Genomic DNA, 15,969 nt, shown 5'->3' with positions numbered 1-15,969 from the left:
TAGGGAGGAAGCTGCAAACACTCGGCAAATGTCATTTTTTTTCCAACACAGTAATATTCCTGTTTTGGGAGTAAAAAATTCTAATAATTAAAATCGTCCGAGAAAAAAATGCTGACAAGAAGTAACCTCCGGATTAAGTTTTTTTTTTTTTATATAGAAAAGCTTTGAATTAAAAAGGACATGAATTTCAAACTTTGTGTATGAGTGTGTTTGTGTGTGTGGTGGTGGTGGTGGTGTGTGTGTGCGTGTGGGAGGGTGTGTGTGTGTGTGTGAGTGTGTGTGGGTATGTGTGTGGGTGTGTGTGTGTGGGGGGGGGGGGTGTTTGTGGGGTGTGTGTGTGTATGTGAGTGGGTGTGTGTATGTATGTATGTGTGTGAAGTTGATAAGTAACATTTTTTTTTAAACGCATACATATGGTTCCATGTCCTATGTTCTAAACCAAACCCAGGGTCGCTGCAACTTAACATGGTTGGTGACAGTAAGGATAATCATATCTACACCATGTCGCAAAATGTTCACAGTTGTATTTCCCAAGATTATACTTAAGATCCCGGGGTATACAACTAAGTGCTCTCTCGGCGATCTTCTCCCCAGGAAGAGGCCTGGAAATGAAAAAGATATCTAATTAATATGACAGTGATATACATGAAAATACTGCAAATAGTTGAAGTGTGTATATATAACATGATTCTTTACTATTCGGAAACCAGAGCGCTGAACTAAAAACTAAAACAAGCCTCAATTCATTTCACTGAAAATGTTTAAACGGTAATCCTCGTACAACAGGATACATGCATTATTTCAGCTGAATATTTGTGTACCAATCAGCTCAGTTTATCCACACTTACTTAATTTTTCCATCCAGATAATTGTCTATCACGGCATTACAATCCCCAATGGTCTCAAACAAGTCACGTGATTCTACGTCACCTCCATTGTCTGCCACAAAATCCACTACCTTGTTCTTTCCTGCTTATTCAAGAAATGTAAGAATTCACATTTTGCGAGTAATAACTCACTCTGACAGTATTATTTCACTTACTAATTGAACTTATTTTTGGTGATGTTGCTTTCTGTCTCGTTTTGTCATGAAGACATTATAAGCAATAAAAGTAAAACTTCTTTTTTTGTTTATTTTATATAATTTTGAATTTAGATTTCTTTTGTTTGTTTGTTTGTTTGTTTACATGCTTGCTTGTCTGTCTGTCTGTCTGTTTTGTTTTGTGTTGCGTAAGTGTGTTTTTATTAAACATTGTTCGAAATGTAATTATGTCTTATGTTTGCCTTATATAACTGTTCATAATTGGAGGAAATAAATGAGATAATTTAATCTAACACATATAGTAGTTAGCGCACTACAATGTTAACATTTTCTCGTCATCAATATGATTCCTTTATCTTATATATCCATACAATGGTATATCAAACAGCTGAAAACTACGGTAGTGGCAAAAAACTAGCAGCCATATTAATGTTATAAACATTTAACGTAGAGTTTTCTACGTGATATCTTGATAACTAAAAACTTTTCCACAATATACATTTATCGAAAAAATTCTGCGGAATCTGGAAGCAGGTACGTTCTATCAAAAAAGGCTGAAAAGTCGAAAATGTCCATCCTAATAAAGTCTAACTGAGGAAAGATTTCCAAACTGGTTATTATGTAAGTAGAGAGATCATTTTACGTAATGCCTTTGATTTCAAGTCCATGACTCACTGTTTAGATGGAATTTAACTATCTTTACATACCTATATATATTGCGTAATGAAGAAATCCAGTGCGTTCTATCTGTATCATGTCACCTTTCTTCACATTTTGCATACTGATTTTGATCCTTGATTTTCGCATTTGGTCCGATTCCGAACTGCGAAAAGATCTTGAAACACTATTGAATGACGCAACTGAACATTGTAGACTTCCAGAGAAATTTTGGCTCGACCCACCCGTAGAGAACGACATACCAAAGGACGGTGATGTTCCTGGAATCACATACAAACATATTATGAATGTATATATTTATGTATTCATATCCTTATTAGACGATCAGGAGTAGATTTGAAAATAAGGTTTAAAGTTTATGTGTAATAATCATGGCGATATGAACAGTCATCGATCACATGTATCTACATATTAAAAGAATAAATTATATAAGACGCATTGTCGTACTTGTATGAAGAGATGTATCTCAGAAAAAAATATCCAAACATCCACAATCTTACCCATTCTAAATTAATAACTACCACCCTGTTCCCAAGTACAACAGGGCTGCTAGGCAGTGTAAAACTGCTTGTAAACCTATCAAAATGTAAACTCTCGCGAGATTGGCGCAATGGTAATTTTACAAGGAAAACTCTAGAGCGATTCCGTAAAGCGGCATTCATCGTGAGAATTTAGGGATTAACAGTCGTTGGTAGAAATGAATAGGAAAATTTAGCTTACAACATCTAATTGCTGTGACAAATGAAAGCCGATTAGTTCCATAAGAAAGATAAAAGTTATCTCGTTATTATGAATTAAATTGTAACACATATAGCGAGTTGATAAAAATATTTTCCATCTTGTATACTATAGAAGACCATGCCTGAATGTTGACCCTGATAGGGGTCACTATTTGGAGTTTTTTTTTATATAGGAAGGCATTCTTTACTGTCGACCGATATCAAGACATAAATACCGGATAGATAATCAGAACGACGTGTCAAAGATATGCATCGTAACACTGGCTGTCACTACGTATACCGGTATGAGTATACGCTTAATGGCCGCCAATACTGGTCAGTGATTACACATCTTACCCAGCCAATGAGTCATAACTACTTAATACCTCATAACATTTATGGTAACTACTGGTCAGTGTGGATACCTCATTACATTGATGGTCACTACTGGTCAGTGTGTTTACTTTATTACAATGATGGTCACTACTGGTCAGTGTGTTTACCTCATTACATTGACGGTAACTGCTGGTCAATGTATATACCTCATTACATTGATGGTCATTACTCATCAATTTTTTTACCTCATCACATTGATGGTCACTACTGGTTAGTGTGTATACCTCATTACATTGACGGTCATTACTTAGCAGTGTATATACCAAATTACACTGATGGTCTGTACTGGTCAGTATTTTGAATCTCACTGCTGATCAGTGTTTATACTTCATTATAATGACTGTCAAGATATCATGTTTTCTAATGTTTAACTTTGAAGCTTTGTCATGCCTTTCGGGAAACTTGTTTTTTTTTTAAATCCTACAGAAAACTTTAATATTCACGATGTTTCGCTTAATGATACTTAGAATGACATTATGACAAGTGTTTTTCCTGTTAGCTAATTTAACAAATGTCTTCTTTATTCATTGCTGATAAATCATGTGTCTCTCTCAATGCTCAAATATATAACGTTAACTTTCTTTATACGTATTGTAAACGGAAACGAATTTCGTAATACAAATATCTGTTATTTTGTGACGTGTACAGCTGTGAATAATTGTTTTGAGATACATTTAATGCAATACAATAAAGTGGTCATTGTGTTCTGATGAGATCATTTTGGTGATAATATATCAATTCTAAAATCATCTACTGTTATGCATACCTTTAAGCTTCAATCTCTGTCTCGTTGGAGTGTCTTCTAATGCCTCCTGTGATTACAATAATGATTTATTTTTATACAACAAAGTTCAGTGAAATATCTGTAAATCTGGAAAGTCCTGTTTCTATATTTAATCAAAGACCATTCAGTACATGCTGTTATGCAATATCTTTGTATTGAGGTATAAACGCTTTTCCACGAATGGGGTTTTATTTTTGTATGTCATATCTGGAAATACCCAGTACAAAAAGGAATACTAATGGTCACAACTGGTCAATGTATTCTGTATTACACTAATGGTCACATCTGGTCAATGTATTCTGTATTACACTGATGGTCACTACTGGTCAATGTATTCTATATTACACTGATGGTCACTACTGACCAGTGTGTATATATCATCACACTGCCGGTCACTTCTGCTCATTAGGTAAACATCACACTGACCGTCATTACTGGTCAGTGGGTATATATCATCACACTGCCGGTCACTACTGCTCAATAGGTAAACATTACATTGACCGTCACTACTGGCCAATGTGTTTATATATCATCACACTGCCGGTCACTACTGACCAGTTGGTAAACATTACATTGACCGTCACTACTGACCAGTGTTTATATATCATCACACTGCCGGTCACTACTGGTCAGTTGGTAAACATTACATTGACCGTCACTACTGACCAGTGTTTATATATCATCACACTGCCGGTCACAACTGGTCAGTTGGTAAACATTACATTGACCGTCACTACTGGCCAGTGTGTATATATCATCACACTGCCGGTCACAACTGGTCAGTTGGTAAACATTACACCGACCGTCACTACTAGTTAATGAAACCATTTCCTTACATTAAATGTCACTACTGACCAGTGTTTATATCTTCTTACAATGTCCATCGCTACTTGTAACTGTGTATTCCTCTTAATATTCACGGTCACTTCATGTCAGTATGTCTACAATATAACACTGTCAGTCACTACCTGTCAATGTCAATATCTCATTCTATTGTCCGTCACTACTGGTCAATGTTAATACCTCACTACTGGTCAATGTATTCTATATTACACTGATGGTCACTACTGTTAATGTGTATACTAAATTACATTCAAGATCATTTCTGACCAGTGTACTGACTCTAACTGCTGGTCAGTGTGTTTACTAAATATAACATTGAAGATCACTACTGAACATTGTATTGTAAACTACACTGACGGCATTACTCTCAGAGTATATACTAAATTACACTGACGGTCACTATTGGTTAGTGTATTGACTCTCACTTCTGATCAGCGTTTATACTTCATTATAATGACTGTCAAGATATCATGTTTTCTAATGTTTAACTTTGAAGCTTTGTCATGCCTTTCGGGAAACTTGTTTTTTTTTAAATCCTACAGAAAACTTTAATATTCACGATGTTTCGCTTAATGATACTTAGAATGACATTATGACAAGTGTTTTTCCTGTTAGCTAATTTAACAAATGTCTTCTTTATTCATTGCTGATAAATCATGTGTCTCTCTCAATGCTCAAATATATAACGTTAACTTTCTTTATACGTATTGTAAACAGAAACGAATTTCGTAATACAAATATCTGTTATTTTGTGACGTGTACAGCTGTGAATAATTGTTTTGAGATACATTTAATGCAATACAATAAAGTGGTCATTGTGTTCTGATGAGATCATTTTGGTGATAATATATCAATTCTAAAATCATCTACTGTTATGCATACCTTTAAGCTTCAATCTCTGTCTCGTTGGAGTGTCTTCTAATGCCTCCTGTGATTACAATAATGATTTATTTTTATACAACAAAGTTCAGTGAAATATCTGTAAATCTGGGAAGTCCTGTTTCTATATTTAATCAAAGACCATTCAGTACATGCTGTTATGCAATATCTTTGTATTGAGGTATAAACGCTTTTCCACGAATGGGGTTTTATTTTTGTATGTCATATCTGGAAATACCCAGTACTAAAAGGAATACTAATGGTCACAACTGGTCAATGTATTCTGTATTACACTGATGGTCACTACTGGTCAATGTATTCTATATTACACTGATGGTCACTACTGGCCAGTGTGTATATATCATCACACTGCCGGTCACTACTGCTCAATAGGTAAACATTACACTGACCGTCACTACTGGCCAGTGTGTATATATCATAACAATGCCGGTCACTACTGCTCAATAGGTAAACATTACACTGACCGTCACTACTGGCCAATGTGTTTATATATCATCACACTGCCGGTCACTACTGACCAGTTGGTAAACATTACATTGACCGTCACTACTGACCAGTGTTTATATATCATCACACTGCCGGTCACTACTGGTCAGTTGGTAAACATTACATTGACCGTCACTACTGACCAGTGTTTATATATCATCACACTGCCGGTCACAACTGGTCAGTTGGTAAACATTACATTGACCGTCACTACTGGCCAGTGTGTATATATCATCACACTGCCGGTCACAACTGGTCAGTTGGTAAACATTACACCGACCGTCACTACTAGTTAATGAAACCATTTCCTTACATTAAATGTCACTACTGACCAGTGTTTATATCTTCTTACAATGTCCATCGCTACTTGTAACTGTGTATTCCTCTTAATATTCACGGTCACTTCATGTCAGTATGTCTACAATATAACACTGTCAGTCACTACCTGTCAATGTCAATATCTCATTCTATTGTCCGTCACTACTGGTCAATGTTAATACCTCACTACTGGTCAATGTATTCTATATTACACTGATGGTCACTACTGTTAATGTGTATACTAAATTACATTCAAGATCATTTCTGACCAGTGTACTGACTCTAACTGCTGGTCAGTGTGTTTACTAAATATAACATTGAAGATCACTACTGAACATTGTATTGTAAACTACACTGACGGCATTACTCTCAGAGTATATACTAAATTACACTGACGGTCACTATTGGTTAGTGTATTGACTCTCACTTCTGATCAGCGTTTATACTTCATTATAATGACTGTCAAGATATCATGTTTTCTAATGTTTAACTTTGAAGCTTTGTCATGCCTTTCGGGAAACTTGTTTTTTTTTAAATCCTACAGAAAACTTTAATATTCACGATGTTTCGCTTAATGATACTTAGAATGACATTATGACAAGTGTTTTTCCTGTTAGCTAATTTAACAAATGTCTTCTTTATTCATTGCTGATAAATCATGTGTCTCTCTCAATGCTCAAATATATAACGTTAACTTTCTTTATACGTATTGTAAACAGAAACGAATTTCGTAATACAAATATCTGTTATTTTGTGACGTGTACAGCTGTGAATAATTGTTTTGAGATACATTTAATGCAATACAATAAAGTGGTCATTGTGTTCTGATGAGATCATTTTGGTGATAATATATCAATTCTAAAATCATCTACTGTTATGCATACCTTTAAGCTTCAATCTCTGTCTCGTTGGAGTGTCTTCTAATGCCTCCTGTGATTACAATAATGATTTATTTTTATACAACAAAGTTCAGTGAAATATCTGTAAATCTGGGAAGTCCTGTTTCTATATTTAATCAAAGACCATTCAGTACATGCTGTTATGCAATATCTTTGTATTGAGGTATAAACGCTTTTCCACGAATGGGGTTTTATTTTTGTATGTCATATCTGGAAATACCCAGTACAAAAAGGAATACTAATGGTCACAACTGGTCAATGTATTCTGTATTACACTGATGGTCACTACTGGTCAATGTATTCTATATTACACTGATGGTCACTACTGGCCAGTGTGTATATATGATCACACTGCCGGTCACTTCTGCTCAATAGGTAAACATTACACTGACCGTCACTACTGGCCAGTGTGTATATATCATCACACTGCCGGTCACTTCTGCTCAATAGGTAAACATTACACTGACCGTCACTTCTGGCCAATGTGTATATATCATCACAATATCGGTCACTTCTGGTCAGTTGGTAAACATTACATTGACCCTCACTACTGGCCAGTGTTTATATATCATCACACTGCCGGTCACTACTGACCAGTTGGTAAACATTACATTGACCGTCACTACTGACCAGTGTTTATATATCATCACACTGCCGGTCACAACTGGTCAGTTGGTAAACATTACATTGACCGTCACTACTGGCCAGTGTGTATATACACTGCCGGTCACAACTGGTCAGTTGGTAAACATTACATTGACCGTCACTACTGGCCAGTGTGTATATATCATCACACTGCCGGTCACAACTGGTCAGTTGGTAAACATTACACCGACCGTCACTACTAGTTAATGAAACCATTTCCTTACATTAAATGTCACTACTGACCAGTGTTTATATCTTCTTACAATGTCCATCGCTACTTGTAACTGTGTATTCCTCTTAATATTCACGGTCACTTCATGTCAGTATGTCTACAATATAACACTGTCAGTCACTACCTGTCAATGTCAATATCTCATTCTATTGTCCGTCACTACTGGTCAATGTTAATACCTCACTACTGGTCAATGTATTCTATATTACACTGATGGTCACTACTGTTAATGTGTATACTAAATTACATTCAAGATCATTTCTGACCAGTGTACTGACTCTAACTGCTGGTCAGTGTGTTTACTAAATATAACATTGAAGATCACTACTGAACATTGTATTGTAAACTACACTGACGGCATTACTCTCAGAGTATATACTAAATTACACTGACGGTCACTATTGGTTAGTGTATTGACTCTCACTTCTGATCAGCGTTTATACTTCATTATAATGACTGTCAAGATATCATGTTTTCTAATGTTTAACTTTGAAGCTTTGTCATGCCTTTCGGGAAACTTGTTTTTTTTTAAATCCTACAGAAAACTTTAATATTCACGATGTTTCGCTTAATGATACTTAGAATGACATTATGACAAGTGTTTTTCCTGTTAGCTAATTTAACAAATGTCTTCTTTATTCATTGCTGATAAATCATGTGTCTCTCTCAATGCTCAAATATATAACGTTAACTTTCTTTATACGTATTGTAAACAGAAACGAATTTCGTAATACAAATATCTGTTATTTTGTGACGTGTACAGCTGTGAATAATTGTTTTGAGATACATTTAATGCAATACAATAAAGTGGTCATTGTGTTCTGATGAGATCATTTTGGTGATAATATATCAATTCTAAAATCATCTACTGTTATGCATACCTTTAAGCTTCAATCTCTGTCTCGTTGGAGTGTCTTCTAATGCCTCCTGTGATTACAATAATGATTTATTTTTATACAACAAAGTTCAGTGAAATATCTGTAAATCTGGGAAGTCCTGTTTCTATATTTAATCAAAGACCATTCAGTACATGCTGTTATGCAATATCTTTGTATTGAGGTATAAACGCTTTTCCACGAATGGGGTTTTATTTTTGTATGTCATATCTGGAAATACCCAGTACTAAAAGGAATACTAATGGTCACAACTGGTCAATGTATTCTGTATTACACTGATGGTCACTACTGGTCAATGTATTCTATATTACACTGATGGTCACTACTGGCCAGTGTGTATATATCATCACACTGCCGGTCACTACTGCTCAATAGGTAAACATTACACTGACCGTCACTACTGGCCAGTGTGTATATATCATAACAATGCCGGTCACTACTGCTCAATAGGTAAACATTACACTGACCGTCACTACTGGCCAATGTGTTTATATATCATCACACTGCCGGTCACTACTGACCAGTTGGTAAACATTACATTGACCGTCACTACTGACCAGTGTTTATATATCATCACACTGCCGGTCACTACTGGTCAGTTGGTAAACATTACATTGACCGTCACTACTGACCAGTGTTTATATATCATCACACTGCCGGTCACAACTGGTCAGTTGGTAAACATTACATTGACCGTCACTACTGGCCAGTGTGTATATATCATCACACTGCCGGTCACAACTGGTCAGTTGGTAAACATTACACCGACCGTCACTACTAGTTAATGAAACCATTTCCTTACATTAAATGTCACTACTGACCAGTGTTTATATCTTCTTACAATGTCCATCGCTACTTGTAACTGTGTATTCCTCTTAATATTCACGGTCACTTCATGTCAGTATGTCTACAATATAACACTGTCAGTCACTACCTGTCAATGTCAATATCTCATTCTATTGTCCGTCACTACTGGTCAATGTTAATACCTCACTACTGGTCAATGTATTCTATATTACACTGATGGTCACTACTGTTAATGTGTATACTAAATTACATTCAAGATCATTTCTGACCAGTGTACTGACTCTAACTGCTGGTCAGTGTGTTTACTAAATATAACATTGAAGATCACTACTGAACATTGTATTGTAAACTACACTGACGGCATTACTCTCAGAGTATATACTAAATTACACTGACGGTCACTATTGGTTAGTGTATTGACTCTCACTTCTGATCAGCGTTTATACTTCATTATAATGACTGTCAAGATATCATGTTTTCTAATGTTTAACTTTGAAGCTTTGTCATGCCTTTCGGGAAACTTGTTTTTTTTTAAATCCTACAGAAAACTTTAATATTCACGATGTTTCGCTTAATGATACTTAGAATGACATTATGACAAGTGTTTTTCCTGTTAGCTAATTTAACAAATGTCTTCTTTATTCATTGCTGATAAATCATGTGTCTCTCTCAATGCTCAAATATATAACGTTAACTTTCTTTATACGTATTGTAAACAGAAACGAATTTCGTAATACAAATATCTGTTATTTTGTGACGTGTACAGCTGTGAATAATTGTTTTGAGATACATTTAATGCAATACAATAAAGTGGTCATTGTGTTCTGATGAGATCATTTTGGTGATAATATATCAATTCTAAAATCATCTACTGTTATGCATACCTTTAAGCTTCAATCTCTGTCTCGTTGGAGTGTCTTCTAATGCCTCCTGTGATTACAATAATGATTTATTTTTATACAACAAAGTTCAGTGAAATATCTGTAAATCTGGGAAGTCCTGTTTCTATATTTAATCAAAGACCATTCAGTACATGCTGTTATGCAATATCTTTGTATTGAGGTATAAACGCTTTTCCACGAATGGGGTTTTATTTTTGTATGTCATATCTGGAAATACCCAGTACAAAAAGGAATACTAATGGTCACAACTGGTCAATGTATTCTGTATTACACTAATGGTCACATCTGGTCAATGTATTCTGTATTACACTGATGGTCACTACTGGCCAGTGTGTATATATCATCACACTGCCGGTCACTACTGCTCAATAGGTAAACATTACACTGACCGTCACTACTGGCCAGTGTGTATATATCATAACAATGCCGGTCACTACTGCTCAATAGGTAAACATTACACTGACCGTCACTACTGGCCAATGTGTTTATATATCATCACACTGCCGGTCACTACTGACCAGTTGGTAAACATTACATTGACCGTCACTACTGACCAGTGTTTATATATCATCACACTGCCGGTCACTACTGGTCAGTTGGTAAACATTACATTGACCGTCACTACTGACCAGTGTTTATATATCATCACACTGCCGGTCACAACTGGTCAGTTGGTAAACATTACATTGACCGTCACTACTGGCCAGTGTGTATATATCATCACACTGCCGGTCACAACTGGTCAGTTGGTAAACATTACACCGACCGTCACTACTAGTTAATGAAACCATTTCCTTACATTAAATGTCACTACTGACCAGTGTTTATATCTTCTTACAATGTCCATCGCTACTTGTAACTGTGTATTCCTCTTAATATTCACGGTCACTTCATGTCAGTATGTCTACAATATAACACTGTCAGTCACTACCTGTCAATGTCAATATCTCATTCTATTGTCCGTCACTACTGGTCAATGTTAATACCTCACTACTGGTCAATGTATTCTATATTACACTGATGGTCACTACTGTTAATGTGTATACTAAATTACATTCAAGATCATTTCTGACCAGTGTACTGACTCTAACTGCTGGTCAGTGTGTTTACTAAATATAACATTGAAGATCACTACTGAACATTGTATTGTAAACTACACTGACGGCATTACTCTCAGAGTATATACTAAATTACACTGACGGTCACTATTGGTTAGTGTATTGACTCTCACTTCTGATCAGCGTTTATACTTCATTATAATGACTGTCAAGATATCATGTTTTCTAATGTTTAACTTTGAAGCTTTGTCATGCCTTTCGGGAAACTTGTTTTTTTTTAAATCCTACAGAAAACTTTAATATTCACGATGTTTCGCTTAATGATACTTAGAATGACATTATGACAAGTGTTTTTCCTGTTAGCTAATTTAACAAATGTCTTCTTTATTCATTGCTGATAAATCATGTGTCTCTCTCAATGCTCAAATATATAACGTTAACTTTCTTTATACGTATTGTAAACAGAAACGAATTTCGTAATACAAATATCTGTTATTTTGTGACGTGTACAGCTGTGAATAATTGTTTTGAGATACATTTAATGCAATACAATAAAGTGGTCATTGTGTTCTGATGAGATCATTTTGGTGATAATATATCAATTCTAAAATCATCTACTGTTATGCATACCTTTAAGCTTCAATCTCTGTCTCGTTGGAGTGTCTTCTAATGCCTCCTGTGATTACAATAATGATTTATTTTTATACAACAAAGTTCAGTGAAATATCTGTAAATCTGGGAAGTCCTGTTTCTATATTTAATCAAAGACCATTCAGTACATGCTGTTATGCAATATCTTTGTATTGAGGTATAAACGCTTTTCCACGAATGGGGTTTTATTTTTGTATGTCATATCTGGAAATACCCAGTACAAAAAGGAATACTAATGGTCACAACTGGTCAATGTATTCTGTATTACACACTGATGGTCACTACTGGTCAATGTATTCTATATTACACTGATGGTCACTACTGGCCAGTGTGTATATATCATCACACTGCCGGTCACTACTGCTCAATAGGTAAACATTACACTGACCGTCACTACTGGCCAGTGTGTATATATCATAACAATGCCGGTCACTACTGCTCAATAGGTAAACATTACACTGACCGTCACTACTGGCCAATGTGTTTATATATCATCACACTGCCGGTCACTACTGACCAGTTGGTAAACATTACATTGACCGTCACTACTGACCAGTGTTTATATATCATCACACTGCCGGTCACTACTGGTCAGTTGGTAAACATTACATTGACCGTCACTACTGACCAGTGTTTATATATCATCACACTGCCGGTCACAACTGGTCAGTTGGTAAACATTACATTGACCGTCACTACTGGCCAGTGTGTATATATCATCACACTGCCGGTCACAACTGGTCAGTTGGTAAACATTACACCGACCGTCACTACTAGTTAATGAAACCATTTCCTTACATTAAATGTCACTACTGACCAGTGTTTATATCTTCTTACAATGTCCATCGCTACTTGTAACTGTGTATTCCTCTTAATATTCACGGTCACTTCATGTCAGTATGTCTACAATATAACACTGTCAGTCACTACCTGTCAATGTCAATATCTCATTCTATTGTCCGTCACTACTGGTCAATGTTAATACCTCACTACTGGTCAATGTATTCTATATTACACTGATGGTCACTACTGTTAATGTGTATACTAAATTACATTCAAGATCATTTCTGACCAGTGTACTGACTCTAACTGCTGGTCAGTGTGTTTACTAAATATAACATTGAAGATCACTACTGAACATTGTATTGTAAACTACACTGACGGCATTACTCTCAGAGTATATACTAAATTACACTGACGGTCACTATTGGTTAGTGTATTGACTCTCACTTCTGATCAGCGTTTATACTTCATTATAATGACTGTCAAGATATCATGTTTTCTAATGTTTAACTTTGAAGCTTTGTCATGCCTTTCGGGAAACTTGTTTTTTTTTAAATCCTACAGAAAACTTTAATATTCACGATGTTTCGCTTAATGATACTTAGAATGACATTATGACAAGTGTTTTTCCTGTTAGCTAATTTAACAAATGTCTTCTTTATTCATTGCTGATAAATCATGTGTCTCTCTCAATGCTCAAATATATAACGTTAACTTTCTTTATACGTATTGTAAACAGAAACGAATTTCGTAATACAAATATCTGTTATTTTGTGACGTGTACAGCTGTGAATAATTGTTTTGAGATACATTTAATGCAATACAATAAAGTGGTCATTGTGTTCTGATGAGATCATTTTGGTGATAATATATCAATTCTAAAATCATCTACTGTTATGCATACCTTTAAGCTTCAATCTCTGTCTCGTTGGAGTGTCTTCTAATGCCTCCTGTGATTACAATAATGATTTATTTTTATACAACAAAGTTCAGTGAAATATCTGTAAATCTGGGAAGTCCTGTTTCTATATTTAATCAAAGACCATTCAGTACATGCTGTTATGCAATATCTTTGTATTGAGGTATAAACGCTTTTCCACGAATGGGGTTTTATTTTTGTATGTCATATCTGGAAATACCCAGTACAAAAAGGAATACTAATGGTCACAACTGGTCAATGTATTCTGTATTACACTGATGGTCACTATTACTGGTCAATGTATTCTATATTACACTGATGGTCACTACTGGCCAGTGTGTATATATCATCACACTGCCGGTCACTACTGCTCAATAGGTAAACATTACACTGACCGTCACTACTGGCCAGTGTGTATATATCATAACAATGCCGGTCACTACTGCTCAATAGGTAAACATTACACTGACCGTCACTACTGGCCAATGTGTTTATATATCATCACACTGCCGGTCACTACTGACCAGTTGGTAAACATTACATTGACCGTCACTACTGACCAGTGTTTATATATCATCACACTGCCGGTCACTACTGGTCAGTTGGTAAACATTACATTGACCGTCACTACTGACCAGTGTTTATATATCATCACACTGCCGGTCACAACTGGTCAGTTGGTAAACATTACATTGACCGTCACTACTGGCCAGTGTGTATATATCATCACACTGCCGGTCACAACTGGTCAGTTGGTAAACATTACACCGACCGTCACTACTAGTTAATGAAACCATTTCCTTACATTAAATGTCACTACTGACCAGTGTTTATATCTTCTTACAATGTCCATCGCTACTTGTAACTGTGTATTCCTCTTAATATTCACGGTCACTTCATGTCAGTATGTCTACAATATAACACTGTCAGTCACTACCTGTCAATGTCAATATCTCATTCTATTGTCCGTCACTACTGGTCAATGTTAATACCTCACTACTGGTCAATGTATTCTATATTACACTGATGGTCACTACTGTTAATGTGTATACTAAATTACATTCAAGATCATTTCTGACCAGTGTACTGACTCTAACTGCTGGTCAGTGTGTTTACTAAATATAACATTGAAGATCACTACTGAACATTGTATTGTAAACTACACTGACGGCATTACTCTCAGAGTATATACTAAATTACACTGACGGTCACTATTGGTTAGTGTATTGACTCTCACTTCTGATCAGCGTTTATACTTCATTATAATGACTGTCAAGATATCATGTTTTCTAATGTTTAACTTTGAAGCTTTGTCATGCCTTTCGGGAAACTTGTTTTTTTTTAAATCCTACAGAAAACTTTAATATTCACGATGTTTCGCTTAATGATACTTAGAATGACATTATGACAAGTGTTTTTCCTGTTAGCTAATTTAACAAATGTCTTCTTTATTCATTGCTGATAAATCATGTGTCTCTCTCAATGCTCAAATATATAACGTTAACTTTCTTTATACGTATTGTAAACAGAAACGAATTTCGTAATACAAATATCTGTTATTTTGTGACGTGTACAGCTGTGAATAATTGTTTTGAGATACATTTAATGCAATACAATAAAGTGGTCATTGTGTTCTGATGAGATCATTTTGGTGATAATATATCAATTCTAAAATCATCTACTGTTATGCATACCTTTAAGCTTCAATCTCTGTCTCGTTGGAGTGTCTTCTAATGCCTCCTGTGATTACAATAATGATTTATTTTTATACAACAAAGTTCAGTGAAATATCTGTAAATCTGGGAAGTCCTGTTTCTATATTTAATCAAAGACCATTCAGTACATGCTGTTATGCAATATCTTTGTATTGAGGTATAAACGCTTTTCCACGAATGGGGTTTTATTTTTGTATGTCATATCTGGAAATACCCAGTACAAAAAGGAATACTAATGGTCACAACTGGTCAATGTATTCTGTATTACACTAATGGTCACATCTGGTCAATGTATT

The sequence above is a fragment of the Ylistrum balloti genome, unplaced genomic scaffold (assembly GCF_031769215.1).
Source record: "Ylistrum balloti isolate Yb309-2 unplaced genomic scaffold, AGI_CSIRO_Ybal_v1 Utg370006, whole genome shotgun sequence".
NCBI lineage: Eukaryota > Metazoa > Mollusca > Bivalvia > Pectinida > Pectinidae > Ylistrum > Ylistrum balloti.
The sequence above is the reverse complement of the archived record's forward strand: the minus strand, read 5'-3'. Positions refer to the sequence as shown.